This window comes from Leptonotus elevatus, chromosome 3 (assembly GCF_054856555.1).
Source record: "Leptonotus elevatus isolate MCC_2025b chromosome 3, RoL_Lele_1.0, whole genome shotgun sequence".
Taxonomy (NCBI): domain Eukaryota; kingdom Metazoa; phylum Chordata; class Actinopteri; order Syngnathiformes; family Syngnathidae; genus Leptonotus; species Leptonotus elevatus.
The window spans coordinates 1,386,279-1,410,918 of NC_141241.1; the positions used below are offsets into that span (position 1 = coordinate 1,386,279).

The following is a 24,640-nucleotide window of genomic DNA, read 5'->3' on the forward strand; positions in this document are numbered from 1 at the left end:
GCAAAAAAAAAAAAAAGAAAGAAAAAAAAAAGTATGTATTTGTGCTGAAAAGAAATGAGGAGAAAAGAAAAGCGAGAAAAAAGCCTTGACGGAGGTCGGAGGGCGTTTGACCCGCCGGACCACGAGTGAGCTTTCGTGCTAGAATTCGATTGCAAGCTCGCCGCAGCTGAAGCAGCATGTGGTTCGGGAATCAAGGTTAATTTCAAACATTTGAAATTATTTTTTTTTTTAACATGATATTAATATTAGCGTCACGTATTCATGATAGAATGTTTGACTGCACCGCGAGTTCATATATTTTCAACACGGTTGGCTAATATTGCGCTAAAATAAAAGTGACAATCTTTTTCCATTCATATCTGATTATTGATTAGTACTTCCAAAAGTAATTTACTTTGCTGATTTCTTGATTTTAAAAGTAAGTTACTTTGCTATTTTCATTCAGCAGCAGTTATCAAATGTTAACTTTAGAATGACTTTCTTATTTGTTTTTTTTTTTTTTTCTTTTTTTTCTTTTCTTTTCTTTTCTTTTATTATTATTATTTTTTTTTTAAAAAGGAAAAAAAGAATGACTTTCTTAAAAAAGAAAAACGTACACATCATTTCCGCACTCTATCAAAAGTTTCAAAGTCACATAAATAAGGAGACACACATTTCTCACCTCCTTTTTTCTTTTTACTCTCCTGACATTAGTGTAGCGTGCGTGCGTATGCGTGTGTGTGTGTGTGCGTGCGCATGTGTGTGTGTGTGTGTGTTGACCTTTCTGCAACGATGGCCCGTATTCACTGGTTGTCAGCACACTCTCCGTCCTGGACCATCCATCTATGCCAGCGTCAGTCCTCCACCGGCCTATTAACACACACACACACACACACACACATTGGTCATGGGCAGGCAGCGCACGTGTGCACATAAAAACACCTTCTTTCCTCCCATGCATACAATCACGGAAACCTTGAAATATGACACACACACACACGCGCGCACAAACTCACAAATAAAGAATCCTCCATTGTCCCATTAGGTCCGAATGCATGTGCTCTGCTTTGAGGCTTAGCTCAGCCCGGCTAGCCTGAGGGATCATTAGGGCCTCGACACACACACACACACATACAAAGTTTGTTTTACTATCTTTGTGGGGCCACCTCATTGACATCATGCTTCCTAGCCCCTCCCCCTAACCCCAACCATCAAAAATGATTGCCTACCCCCATTGCTGACCCTAACCTCAACCGTAACCCAATTCAAACCGAAACTCTAAAACCAAGTCTTGACCCAGAAGAAGAGGTCTTGAGTTGTGAGGACCGGCCAAAATGTCCTCATTCTAGTTGGTTAAAGACGTATTTTGGTCCTCACAACGTAGTATGTACAAGTGCACGCACGCACGCACGCACGCACAGTCCAGGTGGCCTGTTGTTATTTATAACAAAGAAAAAAACAGGCACAGCAGAACTCGATGACATCATCAGGCCCATATGGACTGTTGACGACAGGTTGTGTGCGTGTGCGTGTGCGTGTGTGTCTATGTGATCATTCCTAGTATATTTCTGAGTGCGTTTGGATCAAAGTCCTCAGATTCCACCCTCACACGCACGCATGCACACGCACGCACGCACGCACGCACGCACGCACGCACGCACACACACACACACACGCACACACACAGTGGTCCAGCAGGACGTCTGCAGGACCAGATGTTGTGGTTGAAGAAAACAACATGATTGATTGGCCTGACTGGCAATTGAATGCAGTGGATGTTTTTTTGTCTTTTTTTTTGGCCCCATAGCAAATAATGAAAATAAAAATAAATATTCAGGTAATATTTAAATCAGACTTTTATATTCTTAACTCTTACTGTTCAGCTGAAATTTGAAACACACCCTGAATGTCGTTTTTTTTTCAATTTTTTTATTTAATTTGATTTCAAAAAGTCATTCTTTTGCGCAGGTGCTCCAAAGTTCAGGTACAGTGAAGCTGTTCCACGTGAAATGAGAGAAATTCGAAACAGCGAAAGAGTGACATTTCGAAGGAATCTACTCAACATAAGAAACCTCATTTCGACACAGGTCAAAGGTCAAGGTCAAGTCAAAGTGCACCTGCATACTGAATTTTAACTCAAATGTGGATGAAAGGATGTTGGAAAAGCTAAGAACAATTGAAAGTGTGTGCTTCAGTCCAACGATATGTTTTTGTGTCAATCGTCGTAAAAAACCTGACGAATGACTGACACGCCAAAATGCCTCCAGTGGCAGAAATGTAAGCGCAACTTTATTTCAAAACTTGAGAACGACATCAAATGGAATTTAAAAGCTCTTCATGGACTTAAGGAGCTTAAACTTGTGACATGTTGCTAACTTGCCACGCACGCACGCACGCACGCACGCACGCACGCACGCACGCACGCACGCACGCACGCACGCACGCACGCACGCACAGAATACGTGACCTCACCAACAAACAGAAGTGGAAGCAGAATATCATTGATTTCACTGCCCGTCAATCTTGTACAGAAATTTGGCATTTTTAAAGATTTGTCATGTTTTTGCCGCATATGGTGTTAAAGTATAACATCCGTTCTTGTCATTAGCATAAAGTAACCATTCATTTGTTATTTTCAACCCTGCAATTTCCAGTGGAATCTGGTAGAAAACACACACACACACAAAAAAACATTTACTGGTAGTTGTATCTGGACTGAAACCCATTTTACACAAATGATATAATTGAATCCAGTAAATAATAAGGAAATTAAAAAAGGTCATTTCCATGCGTTTCTGTTGCCAAAATGGGCCATTATAGGCAAAAAGTACAATTTGATGTCAACAGGGTATTATTCATATATTTTTGAACAAACAGCCTCACTTAAAAAAAAAAAAAAAAAAAAAGCAAAGAAGCTCAGAAGGCTCATGTTGCGTATGTTTGTTTGCATTGCTCGCCGTTATGCAAATGAGGAGATCGATCGATAGACAGTAAATACATAAATGCATGAATAAGCGCCTTCCAGGCGGCGGGAGTTCCGTTGCCGCGGGTCGGCGATGCGTAATAACGGTATTTTTCCCTCTGCGCAGCAGGAGAGCAAAAAACAACTTTTGGATCAATCTGGGTTGTCGTGACAACAGGAACAAATAGATGACATCATTGGAAATCATTTGGAAACTGGAAGAGGGATCAGAAAAGGTGAAAATATTTATAAAATAACAAAATGGTTAGGATCGTTCGATTCATTTTCGCCGTTTGCAAGTACGGTGACGACCGGCTGTAACATGGATGCTAATTTCCTTTAGCCTGTCTATGATGTTTACATAATATGTTAGCATGAAGCTAGTGCTTAGCAAGTTTTAGCTTCATGGTTTGGTTGAACATTTTGGTGTTGGAATGTATCATTGGCAGCGCGGTGGAGGAGTGGATAGTAAATCGGGCCCACAGTTTAGAGGTCGCGAGTCTGAATCCGGGCGCCATGAAGTTTGGATGTTCTCTCCGCGCTTTCGTTCACGTTTGAAAAAATGTCCTTTTTGGCTTCACCGAAGATCAAAGGCGTGACCGTCCGTGTGAATCGTTGTCCGGAGGTGCCTTGCGATTGGCCGGCAACCAGTGGAGGGTCCACCCGGCCTCTCGGCCCAAAGTCAGATGGGATCGGCTCCGGTTTATCAGCGAGCCGAGAGAGGATCAGCGGTAAACAAAATGGCTGAATAGCGGTTTGATTTTTTTTCTTCTGGGTGTGACAAAACCGCTTGAAGCCGGCACGCTCCGCATCTTATTTGGGGAACGGTGACGTGACGTGACGTGACGAGTCTCAAGGAAGACTTTAAAAAGCCCGTTTCAATAAGCATCGTGCGTTTTCACCGATCCCAGGTGGGTCGGGAAAATATCCTCCGCAATCAACACGGAGACCTTTTCAGGTCATGGCATCTTCTGTATATAAATGCAGGTTGTGTTGTGACGCGTCCCAAAGCGTCGCCTCGAGTTTTTCCGTTTTTTTGGTCGCTGAGAGAAAGCAATATCCTCAGGGCCGTTTCATCACGCCACGTCCAGCCCGGCTTTGGCGTCGGGACCGCGGCCCCCATTGATCAACGCCAGCGGCGGGGTGCGACGGGACGGAGGGACGCGGCCGGCCGCGGACGCGGCGGCTCGGCCCGCCCCGGCTCGGCCCGGCGCGGGGCCATTTGTCAAAGTTTTATCTGATTGCGGAGGTATTGGATCTATCAGTCATCGCATATGAGCGCGGAGATTGACCTCCTCTTCGGGCATTCTTCTAAATTAGAGGCAGCTGATATTGGAGTGACAGCGGCTGCCGTTCGCGGTGATCAAAGCGGGCTCACGTCGCCTCGTTTAGCGCCGCGTTGATTCGATTGCGCCCCCCCCCCCCCCTCGAACCCGAGCGCTTTCTTTCTTCCTCCCCCCTCTGTCGCTCTCCCCCCCGCCACCGTTAGATTGCCTGGCGCGCTGACAAAGCACCTGCCAGACGCTCATCAAGCATCCCATCCATCTGTCCATCAGCCGGCCGGCCCGCTCGGACATCAACAGGTAATGTCTGGCGGCCCGGCCCGCCGGCTGATAATGAAAGATAGGAAAACATCACGCGGCCTGTCGGCCGGCGTTAGGCCTCATATGTATCCCACTTTGGCGGCAACATGCAACTCATGCATTGCTCCGCCACATTCCTTCCTGCAATCGGCGTCCTCCTTTGACCTCCGCCGCGGCCATCCGTCATCTTGCCGCAGATCAATGTCCCCACTTTCATTCTTGGCCCATACAGAAGAAAGAAAGAAGGCCCTTTTCGCAGGTGGCAAAAGTGATCGGACTGGAGGAGAAGTACGGAAACTTCTGGAAAAAGTTCCGATGCAATTCCTTAATACTCTACAAATGTACTTCTGTACTTAAGTCCAAATTCTTTTAAGTACTCGCCTCGCGCACTTAAAGTGGAAGTACTTATTCGATTTCTGTACTTAAGTAAAAAGTACAGGTTTTGAAATGTTGTAGAGGTGGCACATTACATACACAGAAGACACTCAACTGAAGTAAAAAAAAAAAAGAAAAAAAAAAAAAAGACACTTGTGTAACAAAATAAATGTAAAGGAAAAGTTCCGTTCCGTTCCGTCTTCAATTCCGCTTATCCGGGGTCGGGTCGCGGGGGCAGCAGCTTTAGCAGGGAAGCCCAGACTTCCCTCTCCCCAGCCACTTCAGCCAGCTCCTGAGACGTAGTCTCTCCAGCGTGTCCTGGGTCGTCCCCGGGGCCTCCTGCCGGTAGGACATGCCCGGAACACCTCCCCCAGGGAGGCGCCCAGGAGGCATCCGAACCAGATGCCCCAGCCACCTCAACTGGTTCCTCTCAACGTGGAGGAGTAGCGGCTGGACGCTGAGTCCCTCCCGAATGACCGAGCTTCTCACCCGTTCTCTAAGGGAGAGCCCGGCTACCCTGCGGAGGAAACTCATTTCGGCCGCTTGTATCCGGGAGGAGTTCAAGTAAAGGAAAAGTGTAAAACAAAAACAAAAATGGTGTAATTCATTATAATATATTTGATCCTTGCGCTTAAGAAAAATGTACTAAAAGTACAAAAAAAGAAAAACTTCTTTGCTCTCAAAACTTAATTGAAACAGTGCTTGTCCTGAAAAGAAGAACAATCGAGTACTCAAGTATTTGTACTTGGCTACTTGGCAGTTTTGGTTCCTCCCCTTCCTTCGCAACTAACGAGCGCAACGGCAGCGAGGCTATGTTTAGTTTCCTGGCAGACAAGAGTTGCTTAATTGCCACTTAATTAGCCCCCTTTTTTACCCACAACGCTGAACCCACTTGGGACGAGCCTCTCATTAGCGGGCCAGAAAGTCAAATTCAAGCGCGTGAATTTCAAACAGAGAAACACAATTACCAGCATTTTACAAAAGGTGTTGATTGGCTTCATTTTCTTTCCGCCGCTTTAAAGCCGCGTTTTTGACTCGGCGGAGGTAGAACTCATGAATATCCCGCGCACTTACTTAATCAGGAGCAGGATTAGCCCCACTGAATTGTAATGGTTCGATTTAATCCTAGGAAAAGTTGGAAGAAAGTTTCGGCACAACAGGTTCGATGAAGTAAGCAAAAACGACGAGCGCGGGGTCGGCAACCTGAAGATATCCAAAGAAACATCTCCGAACACAAGTTTTAATATCCTAAAGTCAGGATAACACAGCGGCTGCTTTTATTGTTTTTTATTATTATTTTTTGTATGTGCTGTATACAAATTACGGCCTGACCGATTAATCGGCTGGCTGATTTAATTGGCCGATATTAGCACATTTTAAATTGACAAAAGACGGCCTTTTTTTTTTCTGAACATATTAAAACAAATCCTAAAGATAATGACATTCAAACATCGGCAGATTCTTTTTTTCTCTCTCTACAGGGTGTACCCCGCCCACTGCCTGAAGCCAGCTGGGATAGGCTCCAGCAATTCCCGCGACCCTTGTGAGGACAAGCGGTACAGAAAATGGATGGATGGATGTTGTTAAGTTACACCAACGCTGAAGGACAATTTATTGCCAAGCATTCAAATGTTCAGGCAGTCATTCATATCTTTTTTTTTTTTTTCATTCATATCTTTATTGTTGTAAGTGTCAAGTAACAGACCTAAAAAATATATTTTATTCATGAAATACTTTATTAATTAAGCAGATATCAGAATGTGACGGATTCGGCCTAAAAAAAAAATTCCAAATGGGTCGTGCCCAAATAAAAAGTCAGCTGTTCTGCATTCCTGAAATCACTTAACTGTTGCAGGAAGGCAACATTTCATTTCTTTCTTTCTGTGTTACGTCGGAGCACTTCAAATATATTCGATCACATTTTTTGCTTCTGATCTATCCATGAAGAACGGTGAACTTTTGCTCTCCTTCTACGTAAGACATCATTCGGTGCGGGAGAATGACTCTCAAGTGCGTGACATCACAGAATCAGAGTTTTTCTATTTCTTGTCGCAAACTCACTTTTCCGTCACCGGAAGCATCGAACAGCTTTTGGCGCTTTTTGTCCTTAAAGCATCATTTCCTGACAAACAGACAAATTGTGCTTAATGTGTTTCTTGTTCAAATGAAATCCTTTTGAGTCGTCTCGGTGTTTGTGATTATTGGCCGTGTCCGGAGGGCCCCCCGAGGCCCCCCGAGGCCCCCCGAGGCCCCCCTCCAGTAGCGGTTCAAGCCCAGCGAGCAGCCTCGCTCGCACCGTGGCCGACGTCGATACACGACGCGGCTCATCGACGTCCGGCACGAGAAGAAGAAGAGCAAACTGAGAAACTTTCTCCTTGCTTGCCGTTTCCTCGATTTACTATCTCGTGACATCTTGGTGACAAGCAGCCATGTTGAAGTGAGTTTTGTTTACACAAAAGTAGTGCTTGAGCACCATCTTGCTGCACAGGAACTATGTTGACGTGAGAGGAGAAATGTCCTTGAGATGCCGAATTGTGGCAACTTGGTGCCAAGTAAGAAGTGAGTGGATGAGTTTTTTTTTTTTTTTTATCTCGAGGTGTCAGGTGATTAAAATTTTGAATCGTAATTAATCGCATGACTTCAATAGTTGACTCACAATTCATCGCAAAGTTGATATCTGTTCTAAATGTAACATAAAATGTACAATAAAAATTTTTTTCTAAGCGTCATATAAAAGTGGATAAAAAAAACCTAATAGAAATATGACTGCATCTTTTAGTCAGTAATTTCATAATAATTTATAAAATTGAATTAAAATTTAAAAGATGTACTGTACTGTAAAAAACGAGTGTAATATTGATTTGTGTTGGGGTCATTTTTCTGCCACTAGATGGCATAATTGCATTTTTAAGACATTGGTGCCATCCATTTTCTTAACCGCCTATTCCTCACTAGCTTTTCATATTAAGAGCTATCTAATCTTTAACATGAAGTAACGTGAAGTTCTGCCCTTTTTTAAAATTGTAAAATACAACTTAAACCCGAGTCTCCACAAATATATGCAGCATTATTAATTTTATTACGTGGACTGTCTACTGCGTTGCGACTGGAAATAATTTTTTTCACACGTTAAAACAATTTGTGGCGCTGAAGGAACTTTAAATGAGCTCAAAATTAACGTACTGATTTTGACACCCCTTATTGAAAGTAAAGTAGTGCTTTGTTGCCATCTAACTGACAAATGTTCACTTTTTTTTGCACCAGGGATCACTCTCGAGTACTACTAGCTAAAAAGAGTGAGAGAACTTTGCTAATGTTTTTATACAATACCAGACTATTTCTCTTCCTTAAAATAGGACAAAAATAATGGTGGTGTTTTTTTAGGGGCCGGTGAAATGCGATGTGAGAAGTTGCAGGCCAAGCTTTTCATTTTACCGGCTTGGCTGCGCCGCTCGCCGCCTTCCCGTCGGCGCACTTAACGCGCAGATATCGGCAGAGTGTCATCGGCACGAATGAAGGAATGAAGCGCTCCGGCGTGGCGCCCGCCGAGCTGTCAGCCGCGAGCCGGGATGCATGACTGACAGCGGCTGATTAAGCGCCGCCCGCCGCCCGCCGCGGGAGAGGTGTGGAGTCCATTTGTCGGAGACGTGAAGCGCTAACTCTGGAAGGCGCGCGCCTTGTTAGCGGGACGTAGTTAGCATGTGCTTTGTTAGCGGGCCGACAAATCGACTCGGGGCAGCCATCCGACGTCTGCGGCAGAAGAAGACGTCGGATGGCCGAGCGCGCTGACAGGTTCGCTTCAAAGTTTTCGACGGTCGGACGAGCTGGAAACGGGAAAATGCACACGTTAACGTTCTCGTCCCTGCAACCTTAACCATTTGGACAAGGAACTGCTTATGTTTGTTTTTTGTTTTGCTGCTGTTGAATTATTAACATTGTTTTTCAGTTTCAATTTATATTTTAGCCGTTTTGGATTTAGTTATGTTAACTCAGTATAGCTCAATGAATAGTATTGTCTATTGTATTCTTATCTGTCTCTCTCGTCTGAGAAAAGAAGGGCAACAAGTTTCTTTTCCACTATTATCTAAAAGGGAGTATAGCCTAGTACCGGTCTCAGTCGGTCGAAGTGAGTCCAAGGACAGGCTGATGTATTCTAATCTGATTTATACCGATGGGAACTTGCTGATGGGAGGAGAGAGGGATTTTCTTGTATTCACTGATTTGCAATAAATGTACTGCGTGCTGGAGGAGGAGACACACTTTTGAACAGAACACTGCTTGGGTGACTTCATTTGTGTGATCAGAAGCGTCTGATAATTATAATACCTTTGCAAAGGGACTTCTTCACCAGAATCTCACCATTCAGTTAATTGAACACGCAAAGAGTAGAATACAAATATTGTCTACTCTAACACTGCTTAGATGTGAACATTCATATAAAGTATCAGCGCTATAGAACCTCATGCCGACAACAACTAACTCGTTGATCCGTGTAAGATGTGAGCGGTCGCCACGCCACTTTAACAAAAGTAACCAGACGGAACTAAGAGCCCAAAAGGTAGGCTTAAAATCTTCAAATGAAAATCGTGACTTCAATGTGTTTCGTTATCGTGAAAATTAGCGAGCAACATACATACAGTAAATCTTACCTTCCTACGAAATTTTGAGGCCTCCGCATGTCAAGCTGTTCCAAAGTGTGTTTGCCGATTGAACCAAAATTTCGTCGTTCTCTTCCAAAAAACGATGCGTACGCCCACTCGTGCATATTAATGAGGAACACGTGACGTCACGAGCACGTTTGCGTGCGCAAATTGCGGCCGTCGTTTGCTGCTCTGCTTTGACTTTACGGGCCTGCCGCCGATGCTTTATTGCGTTTGAGGAAGCGGCGAGCGGCTGCGCGGTGACAGGCGGCAGCGCGCAGCACTCTGTTTGCTCAACCTAATTTCATGTTAACATGATTGCGCGCCCCCACAACGCCCCCTCCCCCCCACAACGCCCCCTCCCAGCCTCCAATTTAGAGACGTATCAATATTCAGCTTTGTTTATCAACGTGACAGCTGCTGGATATTGCATTTTGCATTTTTATGTTTTCCTTTATAAGCGAGTATTAAAACATCATATATCTGCTGTTTTTTATGGGCTGACACGGAGAACGGGGAGGCACTGTTAATAGCCATAACGCACACACGCGCACACACACGCACACACACGCACACACCAACTTTAAAATAAACCCCAAAAATCTGTAATCCAACAGGCTGCTTCATGTTAACTTTTGAAAATGCTGTTGCCAGCAGGCCTGTCGCAAATCACCATAAGCAATAAATGAAATAATTGCAAAATAGCAAAGACACTCGCTAATGAGCGAACTTCCGTGCATGTCGCAAGTCTCGAACCGAAGCTTGGCTTATACGCGACGCGCCTGCGAGGTCCACGCGGCGAAATGACGTCATTTCAGCACGCACGCTTATCCGCGTGGCGTCCGCATAGCCCACATTTTCCACACGAGAGTTTGTAAGCTACGCAGAGAAAAATGGCGGACGAGCAAACGCCGTCATAAACAGTTTTCTACTTCCCCGTTCTTTGGTTTCATTTACTCTTGATTTCAATATATTTTTTGGGGTGAAAAACGGAAATAAAATAGTCTTCTAATTCTATTGTGTTGAAGTGTTGTTCATATGCTGTAGATGCTCTTCACTGCCCCCTATAGTCTGGGAGAATATCAGGATCAGGGTCTATTTCAGATATTGTTTTTGGTTGTGTGTAATTTGCATTTATGTTGACTAAGGTCCTAACTGGACTGGCAATTTTCTGAGCTATTTAATATATATTAATGTGCAATTTTGTTTACAGAGACTGACGCGATTTTATTTATAGTTTTAGGTGGTTTGGATGATTTATTTTGGATATTTACAATGTTTTTTTTGTCCTATTGTATAATTCCTATTTTGAATATTCTCAGGAAATAAAAGTTGATCTTTAACAACCCTATTTGCTCCTTTTAAATTCATTTAAATGTTTGATGTGTCCCAAAGATGTATTTATACGTTTTTATGTTTTTATTTTTATTTTGCTAGAGCATAGAGAAGGCTTTGATGCAGCCTCTGAATTGAAGATTACAAAAACGGGCAGCAGATTTGTGAATAATGATGAAACTTCATTCTAATGGTATTTGCTGCGGAACAAAAACAGAACAACAAAAACTTTTTTTTCCTGATGAAAGAAGAGAATCTAATCTTTTTTTTTTGGTAGGTTCCATGTTTTTATAGCAATAGAACACAAGAGTCTGTGGGCCTTGCAAAATCAATCAAAATCCAGTAAAATAGCCAGGAGTGAAGGAGGTTACTTCAGTGAAAATGGCTGCAAGTAAATGAGTTAAAAGGATGTAATTGCATTGTTATACCATTATCATTATATTAATTGAAAAATAATATGAAATTTACTGTTAAGCATAATTTTTGTGACAGGTCTAGTTCCGGTAAATATAAATGATGTGTTTCGTACAAATGTGATCAATTTGTTCGACTCCAGAACCTCCATCAACCAATTTTCAAAATTTTGGATGACTTGCACTCAGGTTGATGTGAGTCATTCCAAGCAAACTTACTCATTTGACAGGCTGTCATTTTGGGGAAAAGATTGTTACAAACGTGCTAATATTAACTACAAAACGAGTAATTGTCTTTGCTTAGCTTGGCAATAAACTTTCATTTATTGAATGGCAATTAACAGCCTTGAAGCTACTTTTGGGTCCAATGGCTCACTTGTGCTTGTTGTGAAGTGAGACGAGTTAAGTTCAAGCGCTCGTATCACATTTTTTTGCTTATAAGTCGAAGCAAAAAAAGAAAAAGAAAAGGTCTTTGATGGACGAGGAAGATATCCCACACCGCGCGTGTACAATTTATCCTCTCGTTCTTGATTGTGGTCCCCAGGCGCGCCGATTTTCCCGAGGTCGTGATGGATGCGTGGTCTGATTCGTCCTGTGAGCGATGGAGCGCTAAAGCCCGTTTAGCTGCTTTAATATACTCGTATTAGCGCGCATAAATAACGAGCGTGTCCGCAAGCGAGCGCTATTTGATTGCGCAGCAGCTAATAGGCTTCCGTCGCCACTCCCGCCACCGCGGCTGACTCCCTCGGTGTCAACGCGCAGGTCGGCCAGCATCCATCTTTAGCAATAAATCCGTTCACGACAAGAGAGAGGGCCAGAAGAGCTGTTTTTTGATTTTGTTGTACTCGTGTTTAAAATCAAGAAAAAAATCTTACGGAAATGAGTTTTAGGGTGGATTCGTTCACTCTATGACATCAACAACGATATGCACGTTTTCCCGATTCGAGTATAAGGACCTCAAAAGAACTTGCGTTCAGGTTATTGAATCGGTGGAGGCTGGCTGGTGTCTGCAGATCTCACGCGGCTTCGTCTGTCCTTCCTTCCTTTTCTCGGTCTCTCCTTTGGTCTCTTGAGGCCTCCCTGATTTTATGTTTTTTGGATTTGTTGGGGTCTGGATGTTTCTTGGGCTGGGGAGGAGTTCTGGTGGGGGGTGTCTGGTCGGTGCTGGATTTCACCTTCCTTGGTTTTCTTCGGTCCCCTCGGGTCTCCTGGTGTTCGGTTTAGGTGAACGGTATGAGATTTTTTCTAATAGGTTTTCTGGTGAGCTAACAAATACACGCACGCACAAAAAAAAAAAAAATATATATATATATATATATATATATATATATATATATATTAAAAAAAAAAAAAAAAAAAAAAAAGTGCAATGATGATGACATTTCCGAATGAACAATACTGAGCTCTTAAGAAAAAAAAAAAATAATTAAAAAAAACAACGATATGCACGTTTTCCCGATTCGAGTATAAGGACCTCAAAAGAACTTGCGTCATTGGGACTCTTAAAAAAAAAAAAAATTAATATGTTAAATATCAATCCAAAATACAAACAGCCTCACCATTTTAATTGACGTCACACATTGTGCGGCCTTGACGAAACTCCAGCACAAAATGGCAGCCCGTCATGTCAATGATTTAGCCCACACAAGTGGTGTACAAGAACAAGTCACAAAATGGCGACCTCCTGTGTAATCTAGAAGGTCTCTAAAAGCAAGAAAAGGAACTTTCGAATGTTTTTTGTCATGAAGACTGGTACAAGAGTTTAGCAATGCTACCTGGTTAGCAACAAGTAAGATGATGGCTAACCCATAAAGCGCTTCTTAACATAGCCAGCAGCACAAACGCGCAACATTTCATTTTAACCTCAAAATGAAGTGATTTCAAAATGCATTCGTACGCACATTTAGAGACTTACTGAGCTTGCTCCTAAAACATCCGCGTGTTCGCCTTGTTTGCGCTATTTAGAAGGTGGTACTATTTATAGTTCGTCGTCTGCCGATCGGTCGGAGTCAGTAAGCGTCAGCCAATCGTCAAAAAAAATGGAGACGTCACCAGACATTTTAGAGCGAATATCGACTTATTTTTACTCAGTTAGTTGTAAGATTCGGTCTTTTGGGACAATTCATTAGCCTGTGCATTCTGCACTTTAGTTGTCTTGACGATTCAATTGTGGAGCTGGCGGTTTTATTCTCTGATACTTGTCTGCTGATTGGCCATAGAAAATATCAGTCGAGAGACCTAAAGTGGACATTTTGATTTTATATTTATTTTATTTTAATTTTTCAGGTTTTTTTTTGTACAATCATAACCTCCTAATACAGTAGTTGTCTTTTATTTATTTATTTATTTATTATTATTTTTTTTTAATAAGTAGTTGTCTTTTAAATGTTTGTCTGTATAAAGATAATAAGGCTCTATTTTATAGCTAATTTATTGATTATTGCGGTGACCGCAGTGGCTAATTGTGGCTAATTGTGGCTGCTTGTGCTTTGAAATGGCATAAAACAAGTTGACTTATGAAAATTTAACACGTTGAAGTTGACAATTGAAGGTGTGAATGTGTGCATATTGTCATTTTGATACACTTCCAGACTGATTGTAGCATAATCCAATCAAAAAGTCGATTTTCTGGGGGGGTTGTTGCTTTATTTAAAATAAAATATTTCTGTGTATGCTTGATGGCCTGTTTCTGATTAATTGTCACTGTGGCCCCTCCCTTCAGGTACGGCATCAAGCAGGAAGGTAGTAATAAGCCCCAAATAACCTGCTTATGTGCACGTGCGGCACAATCAACTGGGCTGAGGAATTAGTGACCTGGAAAGATACGCTAGAGTTAACGGCAGCGGCCGGCGACGGCAGACGCGGCCGGCGACGGCACCAATCACGGCCGAGGTGCGGGGGAGGGGTCGTCGGCGGGACGCACATAAAACGCCTTCATGAAAATAAAAGAAGAGCCTCCTCTCTGACGGCTCATTGTTCTCACTTGCTCATCCCCTTTTTTAGAATATTTTAGCATCGCGGTCGCAGACGCTTCTGTTTTTCATGCTAATTTTGCTGGGAAATGCTTCTTTTTTTTTGTCAGGACCAAAAAACAAACTCAAAAAGAGATTCTCTGTGGCAGATGAGAGCTTTGTAGCTCATTTCCATCTGTAGTCACCATAGTAAGTAAAAAAATAATAATTCGGAGAATATCCTCCCTTAATAGCTGAAAAAAGGGGTCAGTACTCAGTAGGTTGCAGTATTTCTTTGCAGAAGATAAAGAATACATGCCTGTGAGAATTGTTCCCTACCACTAGCAAACATTTGATCCCTTGCACAATTGCTGCTTGCTGTAAAGTGAGTTGAGTGCTGGTATCTCAAATATTTTCTTGCAATTCAAAGTGAAAATTGTAACTCCCAATTTTCGCTTTGCCACCGTCTTGTGGCATTTTATATCAAACTTTTCCCGAAAGAGTTTCAAGTTCCTTGTGTTGGTTTCAATGTTAGGGTGGGAGTTAGGATTTCAAAATAGGGTTCTACAGCGGAGGTTAGGGTTTCAAGCCAATTTTTGGCTCTTAACTGAAGGTTTGAAGCTAGGGTTAGTTAAGTCGTCACTAACGATGACACAAGGTGACATAGTTCGCTGGTACCAAGATTACCACAAGCTTTTTTTGTGTGTAAATAAAATCCCTCAATTTATTTCTGTATACTTCCTTGGTGCCAGGATGACCACAAGATGGCGGCAAAGCAATCATGTTTTCTACACGAAGCTCCTCAATTCACTCCAACATAAACACTCAGTGCCGAGATTTCCACAAGATGGCGCCAGAGTACGACTTTTATTGCTTTGGTTTTTGCACAAAAAAAAAAAACGCCAAATGCAAATAACAGAAGAAAAACTGGGAAAAAGCGAATTTACAAATATACGCAAATTATCCACATCAATTGCATTCCTCATGCATATTAAAGTATTCAATTGAAATCAAAACAGGCTGTTGGTGTGAATTCAAATGCATTTGGCTAACTTTTCCCCCCGAGGAAGATCAAATCTGTTCGGGTCGAGGGATGAAGGCATCGGACCTGCGAGCGCAAATCCCGTCCGACGTGCTTACGAGGGTGTTGATGCGTCAGCCTGCCGCATTCATTAAAATACGTCCAATTAGCATTTCAAATGAGCGGGTGCGACCCCGACACTAAAAATGAAAAATGCAATAAAGGAGAAATATGGCCGTCGCGAGCAGCAAATTAGTCTTGATGAACAAAGAGGAACAAAGTGATGCGCTTTTTTTTTTTTAACCCTTTTTTTTCACGCCAATTTCCAAAGGCCTCTCCAGATCAGCCCCTCCCCCTTTTCCCTTCCTTTGGTGTGCAATTAATATGAAGTCATTAAATTTGAATGAGGCTTTAAGCACGCGTACTTGAAGTACACGTGTCAGTATTTGGCAGCAAGAAAGCGGAAGAGTTGTGACTTTGTGATGAATAACTGATGTACATGATGAGATATTTACTCGGCTTCACTGCCTTGATTGACACATCAAGACGTCCGCGTTTATTAATTTTTTTTTTTTTTTTTTTTTAGGAGTTGAGGCCCCGCGTCAAAAGAGAAGTTAACATTTCAAACTGTTCAAAGTGAATTTGAGATGAGACGGCAGTAAAAAAGACGTCACTCCGGCTTTGCCAGCCAGAGACGCACGTCTTCACCGCCGCCATCGGGACGACGCACGTCTTCACCGCCGCCGTCGGGACGCGCCGTCCCGATTCCTTTTAATTGCCGTAAACCGAATGACACACAGCGGCCACTTTGGGCTAACGCGCTGACAAACAAACACATCGGCCGGCCGGCCCATTATGGTTTCTTCAAACATCAAATCTGGGGTCGGGTTTCAAATGATGCTTTCAAGACACACGATTAGGGTTTGAAATTTGGTTGACAAGACACAGGCTGAGGGTTACAAAGTAGGCTTTGAGGCAAATGTTAGGGATTCAAATTATGGATTCAATAAATGGCAAGGGTTTGAAAATAGGGTTTGAAGCCAAAGTTGGGGGTTTCAAACAGGGGCTAAGGGTTCTAGACTAGGGTCAAGGTATCAAGTTTAGATTGTAAGCCATTATTAGGGTTTCAATTGATTTATTTACTTTATTTATTTTGGACATGGATTAAGGTTTATAGTCAAGGTTAGTTTCAAATGTCTTTCAAGGTCTGGTTATACTTTTAAAGTTGGGTTTCAAGCCAAATTCAGGGTTTCAAACATCAGTCTGGGGTTCAAATTATGGTTTCAAGGCAAAGTTAAGATTGTGGTTTCAAAAGAGGGTTCAAATTTGAAATTAAACTAATGTTAGGGCTTCCGATTATGGTTTCAAACCTGGATTAGGATTTAAAATTTGAGTTCCAAGACACAGACAAGAGTTGGAGTTTAAAACCCTGTTTAGGGTTTCAAACGAGGGTTTGACATTTGATCATCATTCAAATACGAGTGGAACCGACTCCCAAAAGCAAATGCCACATTTCTCCTTTCCTTTGCCCTTCCCAATCCGGCATTCAATCATCCCGCCGGCGCCGGCGCCGGTGCGGCGGAATTCCCAGCGACCGTCGCCATTCACGGAGGCGTGAATGTGAGAGGAGAAGCGCGGCGGCATTTGCCTCCGAGGTGTGCCGACGTTTGGGAGCTGAAGGGCGGCGACAAGGGAGGCGGGAAGGGGGGGAGGGGCGGCTTGGGTCAGGTTTGAAATTAAGGTTCAAAGTCAGGCTTGGGGTTCAAGCCAGGGTTAGGTTTTCAACCCCAAGTTAGACTTTCAAATTAGGCTTAGGGTTTCAGAGTTGGAAGCCACGGTTAGGGCTTCCAATTCGGGTTTCAATCAAGATTCAGGCTTTCAAATTGGGCTTGTACATTTTTGTAATCCAGACCCGTACCAGTACAAGTATTCACACAAGTACAAGTGGTTGGTATCTGCAGCTTTCATGAGTACCCGATACCCTACAATAAGGCCGGTATCGGCCTGATACGATACCTGGCATCGGCACTCGCCCGTTCCCAGTTTTAAATAAAGGCTTGGTTCTTCAAACTCTTGTTTCGAGATGGGGTTACGGTTTCAAACAAGGGGGTAGGGTTTTAAATTAGATTTATAAGTTTTGTTCCTTTCTAATAATCAGCTGACGGAATCATTTTAGTTTTTGAACGTTTCACACAAAATATTTAAATTCATTTCGGAGGTTTGGGTTATGTTTGGGTTTGGGGAAATTAGGATTAATTGATGTCAGGATTATGACGGTCGGGTCACTGGACCTCAACATTTGAAGAAGCCTCGGCCGGGTTTGCTGCGCCGTACATCACCGAACGTGTTGCCTGTGCGTGCGTCGCGTTCGGTGTAGAATGTGTGTGTTGAGTATGAGTGAGCGCGGAGTGGCTGCGAGGTGGCAGCCGGCGGGGCTAATCCTGGCACGTGAGGGACGCGGCCCGGCCCCCGGTGTCACCGGGACCTGCCAGGTCCTGACGGAGGCGCATTGAGGCGCCCGCTTAGTGTCAGTCGTCGGCTGCCACTCAGCGCCCTAATCGGCGCCGTGACTGACGCCCTGGTCCTCGCCTTTGATGGCGGCGGTAGCGGTAGCGGCGGCGGCGGCGGGTTTTAACCGGCGGATCATCGGCGTGAGCCAGCCGGCGTGCGGCGAAGATGAGGCTTCTGATCCAGCTTAGTATCAAGATGATGATGATGATTACCTTCACATGTGCCATGTAAAAACATCAGCCAGAAAGTACTCGCAGGTTGTACTTAAAGTACAAATACTGAAATCGAGCTTAAGTAAAGGGACTGTAAAAAGTAAATACTTTCATGCATTTGTTATTCCGGAAAATGAAAGTGGCTTTCACTAGCGAGTTGTAAGCCACAACACACACAAAAATAAATGACATATATTACTTATTTACATACACGGCATACGGCCTTTTAGAAACATTGCTAGTGCTAAAATGCTAGCAGTGAATGGGAAATCCTGTTGACAGGCTAATAGAAAATTAGCATCCAGTTCCTGCAGTGATTTCCTTCTAATAACAAACGCTATAGTAACGAATACAAACAGGTAATATAACAATACAGGCATATATACTTATTAATCTGTGAAAAAAAATACTTATATTAGTTAGCGCAATCGCAACTTTCTTCTTCTCCCTCCATTTTTAACACTAGTGTGTATTGGCATGCGTGCGCTGCTCCTCGTCTCCCGGGGTATATATTATCATATATATTATATTATATATCTTACACATTACTTACAGTATTTTGCACAATTTAACGTCATCTTTTCCTCCTTCATTTTCAACGGGACAGACGTTGAACTTGATCACTTGCCCCGCCCACTTCCATACATAGAACTTATCATCTGATACTGCTCGGTGGCACAGTTGGTAAAGTGCATCGTCGAGTAACCAGGAGGTCAACATTTCATAATTTAGCTCTCAATTGACTTCATAAGCATTCCACACGCAATTTCTACACAAATCGCACTTTGTCTGGTTCAATGTATTATTTTAATTGTTACACATTTTTTCAGTTTGTATTTTCAAAAGTTGGTGTTTATAAATGAATAAATACCAAATTTTTAAATAAGTGAATAATCTTGTTAACTTGAACGAAATCACCACATCATTTAATTGTGGCATTTTGCTTTTTTGCGCAAGATTTTTAGCAAATATCTTTTTCGGTGCTATTTTTCCTAAACTACCTTTAAAACATATCATTAAAAAGACACATAAAAAATTATTATTATTTTTTTTTTTTTGGACATTACAATAAGGAAAGTTGATTTGGGACACGAGTGCTTTGCGTTACGTAGCGTTGTCATGGACTTAATTAGTTTGCGTGTACAGTAACAAATGATTCGTGTGTCAGTACTCGCCGCCGCTGAGGGACCAAAAAAGAGATGACAAAGCCAGAGTTACACACTGTGTGTGTTTGTGAGCGTGTGTATTTGTGAGCGTGTGCACGCGTGACTTACAGAGTGTCAGAAGGCGGCAAATCTGAAGTACACATGTAATCGCGCGATTATGATAATTCACGTCAAGTGTCATCTTAGGTGATATCCTTCCCTCGTCGCGTTTGAGTCCGTCAGCCGCGAGCTCGTCGGCGGGAAATCTCGACAGTCACGCTCGCAACCAGGAGGAAGTCGCTCGCTCGCTCGCTCTCACTCATTTTTTTGCCGTCGATTTTCCCAAAAGAGATGCGCATAGTGTGGCTTTAAAATGTTTGGTCACTGGCAATTGTTGAACAAACGGAAAGATAATCCCTCAAAGTTTGCATGGTTATCAGCAGCCAATCATAATCAAGAGATTAGCATTTTATAGCTTGATGTCGCTTCTGTCGTTCGATGACGTCAAAAGATTGGATTTCGTGCCTCGCAGTGTGAACGGGAGCTAAAAATCCAACACTTTAGGGCTGGGCTTAAAACATGGAGTTGATTTTTTTTGTTTCATAACGACTCATTAAAAAAGGTAACGTAAGCTTTGATCTGATCTTCGGTGCTCATTTAACACAAGTGGAGAAGCGAAATACAACCCGCAATTTGTTTCCATCGAGACAAGGAAGATCTTCTTCTCCTTCTTCTTCGCCAACGTGCATCAAGTCACGCCACTTCTCTTTTTGGGCTACTTTTATGTCCGTAAAATCCCGTCTTTGGCAAAAAGAAATGTCAGTCGTTTGCGTTTGAAGGCTCAAACTGCAATTGTGACGGGCTTCAATTAAGGTTGCGAGGTGTCTGCTTTTTAATGTAGTGCTTATAATGAAGCATTAACTGGTGTCACTTTGTGGGCCACTAACGGGCGCGCTCAGTTCTGCTTGTCTGCATGATCACAGTTTGGGCGAGGAAGTCAATTATAATGAAGGCCGAGATGGTCCAATTAGCGTTAAAAGCAGCCGAGTGCGCTGCCGGCTAATTAGGTGTCGGCGTTACGGCCGCCTCTGACTCCGCCTTTTTCGGCAGCGTGGCATGGATGACGGGAATATTAGCCTGATAGCTATTTCTTCTTTTTTCTTTCTTTCTTCCAACCACGGTCGAACCTCTTTGTCCACTTCCCAACCCGACGAGATTCAATCGCCCGAGGCCTCAAACAATGATTTGACGTCGGAACATCCCGCTTCTTCACAAGCCCGCCCGTCTCATCCCACTTTTTCATGTGAGCATGAGGTTATGGAATGAATGATAAGATGAGAAGGCAGGAACAAGAATGCAGGAGATGAATTGTGCAGTGGGAGGACAAGGTTTTATGTAGGAGTCAGAGGGAGGAAGTGGAGAGACGTGAGGAGGCGGGAGGCAGCGGTGCACGTTGGTACGGAACAGGATTAGGGCCAGTGAAGAGAAGAAAAAAGGTTGGCAGGATTCTGACTTTAAAGTGAGAACTCTGACTTTAATTTCAAAATTCTGACTTTAAAGGGAGAATGCTCACGTTACTCTCAGAATTCTGAGATTAAAGTCAGAATCACTTTAAGTCAGAATTCTGACTTTATTCTCAGAATTCGGACTTTATTCTCAAAATTCTGACTTTAAAGTGAGAACTCTGACTTTAATTTCAAAATTCTGACTTTAAAGGGAGAATGCTCACGTTACTCTCAGAATTCTGAGATTAAAGTCAGAATCACTTTCTCTCACTTTAAGTCAGAATTCTGACTTTATTCTCAAAATTCTGACTTTAAAGTGAGAACTCTGACTTTCATTTCAAAATTCTGACTTTAAAGGGAGAATTTTCACATTACTCTCAGAATTCTGAGATTAAAGTCAGAATCTTTTTCTCTCACTTTAAATCACTTTAAGTCAGAATTCTGACTTTATTCTCAGAATTCTGAGAGTAATGTGAAAATTCTCCCTTTAAAGTCAGAATTTTGAAATGAAAGTCAGAATTAATGTAAGAATTCTCACTTTCTGACAGTCAGAATTCTGAGAGTAACGTGAGAAGTTCTCACTCTTTAGTCAGAATTTTGAGAATAAAGTCAGAATTCTGACTTAAAGTGATTTAAAGTGAGAGAAAAAGATTATGACTTTAATCTCAGAATTCTGACTCTTTAGTCAGAATTTTGAGAATAAAGTCAGAATTCTGAGAATAAAGTCAGAATTCTGACTTTATTCTCAAAATTCTGACTAAAGAGTGAGAACTTCTCACGTTACTCTCAGAATTCTGACTGTCAGAAAGTGAGAATTCTTACATTAACGTCAGAATCACTTTCTCTCACTTTAAGTCACTTTAATTGAGCATTCACGCTTTATTCTCAGAATTCTGACTTTCTGACTTCCCCCCACAATTCATAGCTCTACGTCACAAAGTCAGAATTCTCACTTTAAAGTCAGACTTCTGAGATTAAAGTCAGAATTCGGAGATGAAAGTGATAAAGTGAGAATCCTGCCAAACTTGTATTTTCTCTTCACTGGCCCTAATCCTCTTGCGTACGTTGGGATGAGGCAGGCGGAATAAATGAAATTGTATGCAAGAGTAAGAATTGATCAACAACAGTAAGTGTCCCACGAGGATGTACGGGTGAGATAATGAGGGAAGAAAAGGAAATGGTTCACGTTCACAGCTACCCCCCAAAAAAAAAACACCCGCTGGCAAGACCCCACCCCATCTTCACTCTCTGCTCACCTTGCATACCACCACCCCCGCACTCCCCATTCCAGCAGGTTTGTTAACCTCTTCCCATATGCTTCCCAATCCCGCGCTCCTTCCTCAGACTCACACTTCTTCCCATATCTTCCCTTTTTGCAATTCTCTCTTCGCGTTTCCTCCCACGAGACGTCAGACTTTGGAAAGTGGACAATTAAAGCAAGCAATGAGGAGAGACAAAGAAAAAAAGGAGATTAAAAAAAAAAAGCTGGAAGGGTTTTTGATGGCTGCTTTAATTTGAAAGAGTGGACATGAAGCTTCTTTCTTTTTCTTTTTTGTTACATAAAAGAAATATGTGAGCAAAGTGAGTTTGATCTTGATGAGCTTTCACACGCTCATAAATTATTAAAACCCCTCAGACTTTTTTTTTTAAGGGTATATTTTTTTGTGCTACCAATCAAATGTTGAGTAGGAATATAAAAAGACATTTTATGAGAACCTGACTTCTTAGCTTCTTTAAAGAAAAGATTTTTGCTCTCTGGCCAATACAATTTGTATTATTATTGTAAATATTATTTATAACATTGTTCCTTTAAAAAAATATTTAAACAATAATATTAATAATATATGCAATAATATGATCTGACCCACATATAATATGCAATATTGTAATAAGGTACTATTAGTCAGGCTAATGATAGTGTAAAAAATAAATAAAATAAAAATAATAATAATAACGGTAATAATAATAATGTACTTGGTTGTCTAGAAATTGTATTTTTCGTTTACGTTATTATGCGGTGTAAAAAAATAAATCACAAAAAGATAAATTTACCAATAAAAACCCATTCATTCTTTCATTTACTTAGAATAAAAATAAGATGCTACAATAAATCGAAGGAAGTTTTGTATTATTTAAAATAAAAATTCAGCAAATAAACTGATGAAGTGATTTGGTCATTGTTGGAGTCAAGTATGTTTTCCCCAATATCATCTTAACTGAATATTAGATTACATTTGAAATATATTTCTCTGAATTATTTCAATAAAAAGTTTCCAACCTTGAAAATGAAGGATTTTTGCAACCTTCCCAAAAATCGCAACAATTTATGATGTCATGATATGAGTGACTGACACGTGAAGTCATACACTCGTGTGTGCGTGTGCGTGCGTGCGTGTGCGTGCGTGCGCGCGCGTGAGCGTGTGCGCCGCTTTGCAGTGGCGACGAGCGATGGATTAAAGGATGAATGCGTGATTTATTAGCTGCCGCTGTCACGCTGCTGAGATGGATTACTACATGTTACCTTTGACCCCACTTACCAAGCCCCAGCCTGGTCGCCGAAGTGTGTGCGCGCGGACGTGTGTGTGCGTGCCGGCCAGCTGTAATCTTGTGACAGGATGAGACTCGTTGATCAATGGCCTAATGAACAATTTGTTTCGTTGGACCAATAACAAAGTGGGCGGCGCTGCGGGCTAAAGTGAAGAGTTTTCACACTTTTCAACTTGTTTCCAATTTACAGAGTACTTTTCATGTCGATGCTTTTGAACATACTTTGATACTTATCGCACACATTGGAATTCATTTATTCATGCCTTTGTGCGTATGTACTGCTGTTTTGGTTAGCAACACCGTTCAAATGAGCTAATGGAGTCAGCTTTTTAGCACGTGTAGCAGCATTTAAAATAACAATATGTGGTCTTTTATTATATTTGATTGTGATGACTTTTTCATAATAAGCGTCATTGCTGATTGGCTGCAAAAGTCCAAAATGGTTTTGACGTCCATTTGGACATTTTCATGGTAAGACTTAAGTGCATATTTCCTAATGACAAATTAGACTTTTTCTTATATATTTATCACCAATTTTGGATTATCTTCTGGTAATCCAAAAATAAACTTTAAAATGATTTTTTGTCATATTTTTGTCAACGATTGCGGTTTATTAGTACTTTTGTATGCACTTATTTTAAACAACCATTCTGTTCATCGGAATGTCATTCTTAAAGTTAAATAATTATTAAATGATTGTCCGTTGTGAAAATGTTGCTTAAACTAAAGCTAAAGCTAAAAACAAAGAATTGCACTCTAGTTGTCGAGTCCAAAATAATCCTCAAAAATTAACATCAACAAATAATCATCTTGAATCAATTCAACTGACATTATCTTGAAAATCGAGCTTTTACACGTGGATGCAGAAAAGCGCTTGAGAAAGTGGCGAGTAAACCGTAATATTGTAATATTAATTTTTCATTTACGCTGACACGCGTCACGTCATTACGCGGGAAAACATTAAAATGTTTTTTGTTCTCGTAGCTGAACGACGTTAATCATGGAAAACCAAATCAGCCGTGATGGCCCGCAAGCAATAAAAATCCAAACAAAAAGACGTCATATTGATACGAGGCGCGCAATAATAGAACATAATAAGCTTTGAACATTAAATAAGACTTTAATTGTCGCCATGGTGATGTAATTGAAAGTGCATTGTGGGGGATGACTGTTCTTTATTTTCATACACGTGTTGCTTTATTTGTGTTTTATGATTGAATGTGCTCTTAAGTGGTGGAGATGGATTCATACGCGAGTCGAGAATGTCTGGGGGGTCGGGGGGGGGGGGGGCGATGGAGGGGGCCGCTGTAACGGAAACAAATGCGTCCACATTGACAGCTGAGGAGCCCAAAATCACAAACTGGACAAGTTTGGACTTTGACAAAGTGACCACTTGTTATTTATCATCGTTTTTGAAAATCTTCATTTTGTGAGTTTGTGACGACGCATCTCGAGACATTT

At 41.9% G+C, this 24,640-nt stretch overlaps 1 long non-coding RNA gene across 2 annotated transcripts in view; it reads right to left on the reverse strand.

Moving 5' to 3' along the window:
• Window positions 1-478: 478 nt before the first annotated feature.
• The window catches only part of LOC147176596 (uncharacterized), an 85,003-nt gene continuing 60,841 nt past the window's right edge, over window positions 479-24,640 (reverse strand). For both annotated transcript variants that reach the window (XR_015094308.1, XR_015094307.1), the window contains exon 3: window positions 479-849. This is a non-coding gene — a long non-coding RNA (uncharacterized LOC147176596). The remainder of the gene's footprint in view (window positions 850-24,640) is intronic.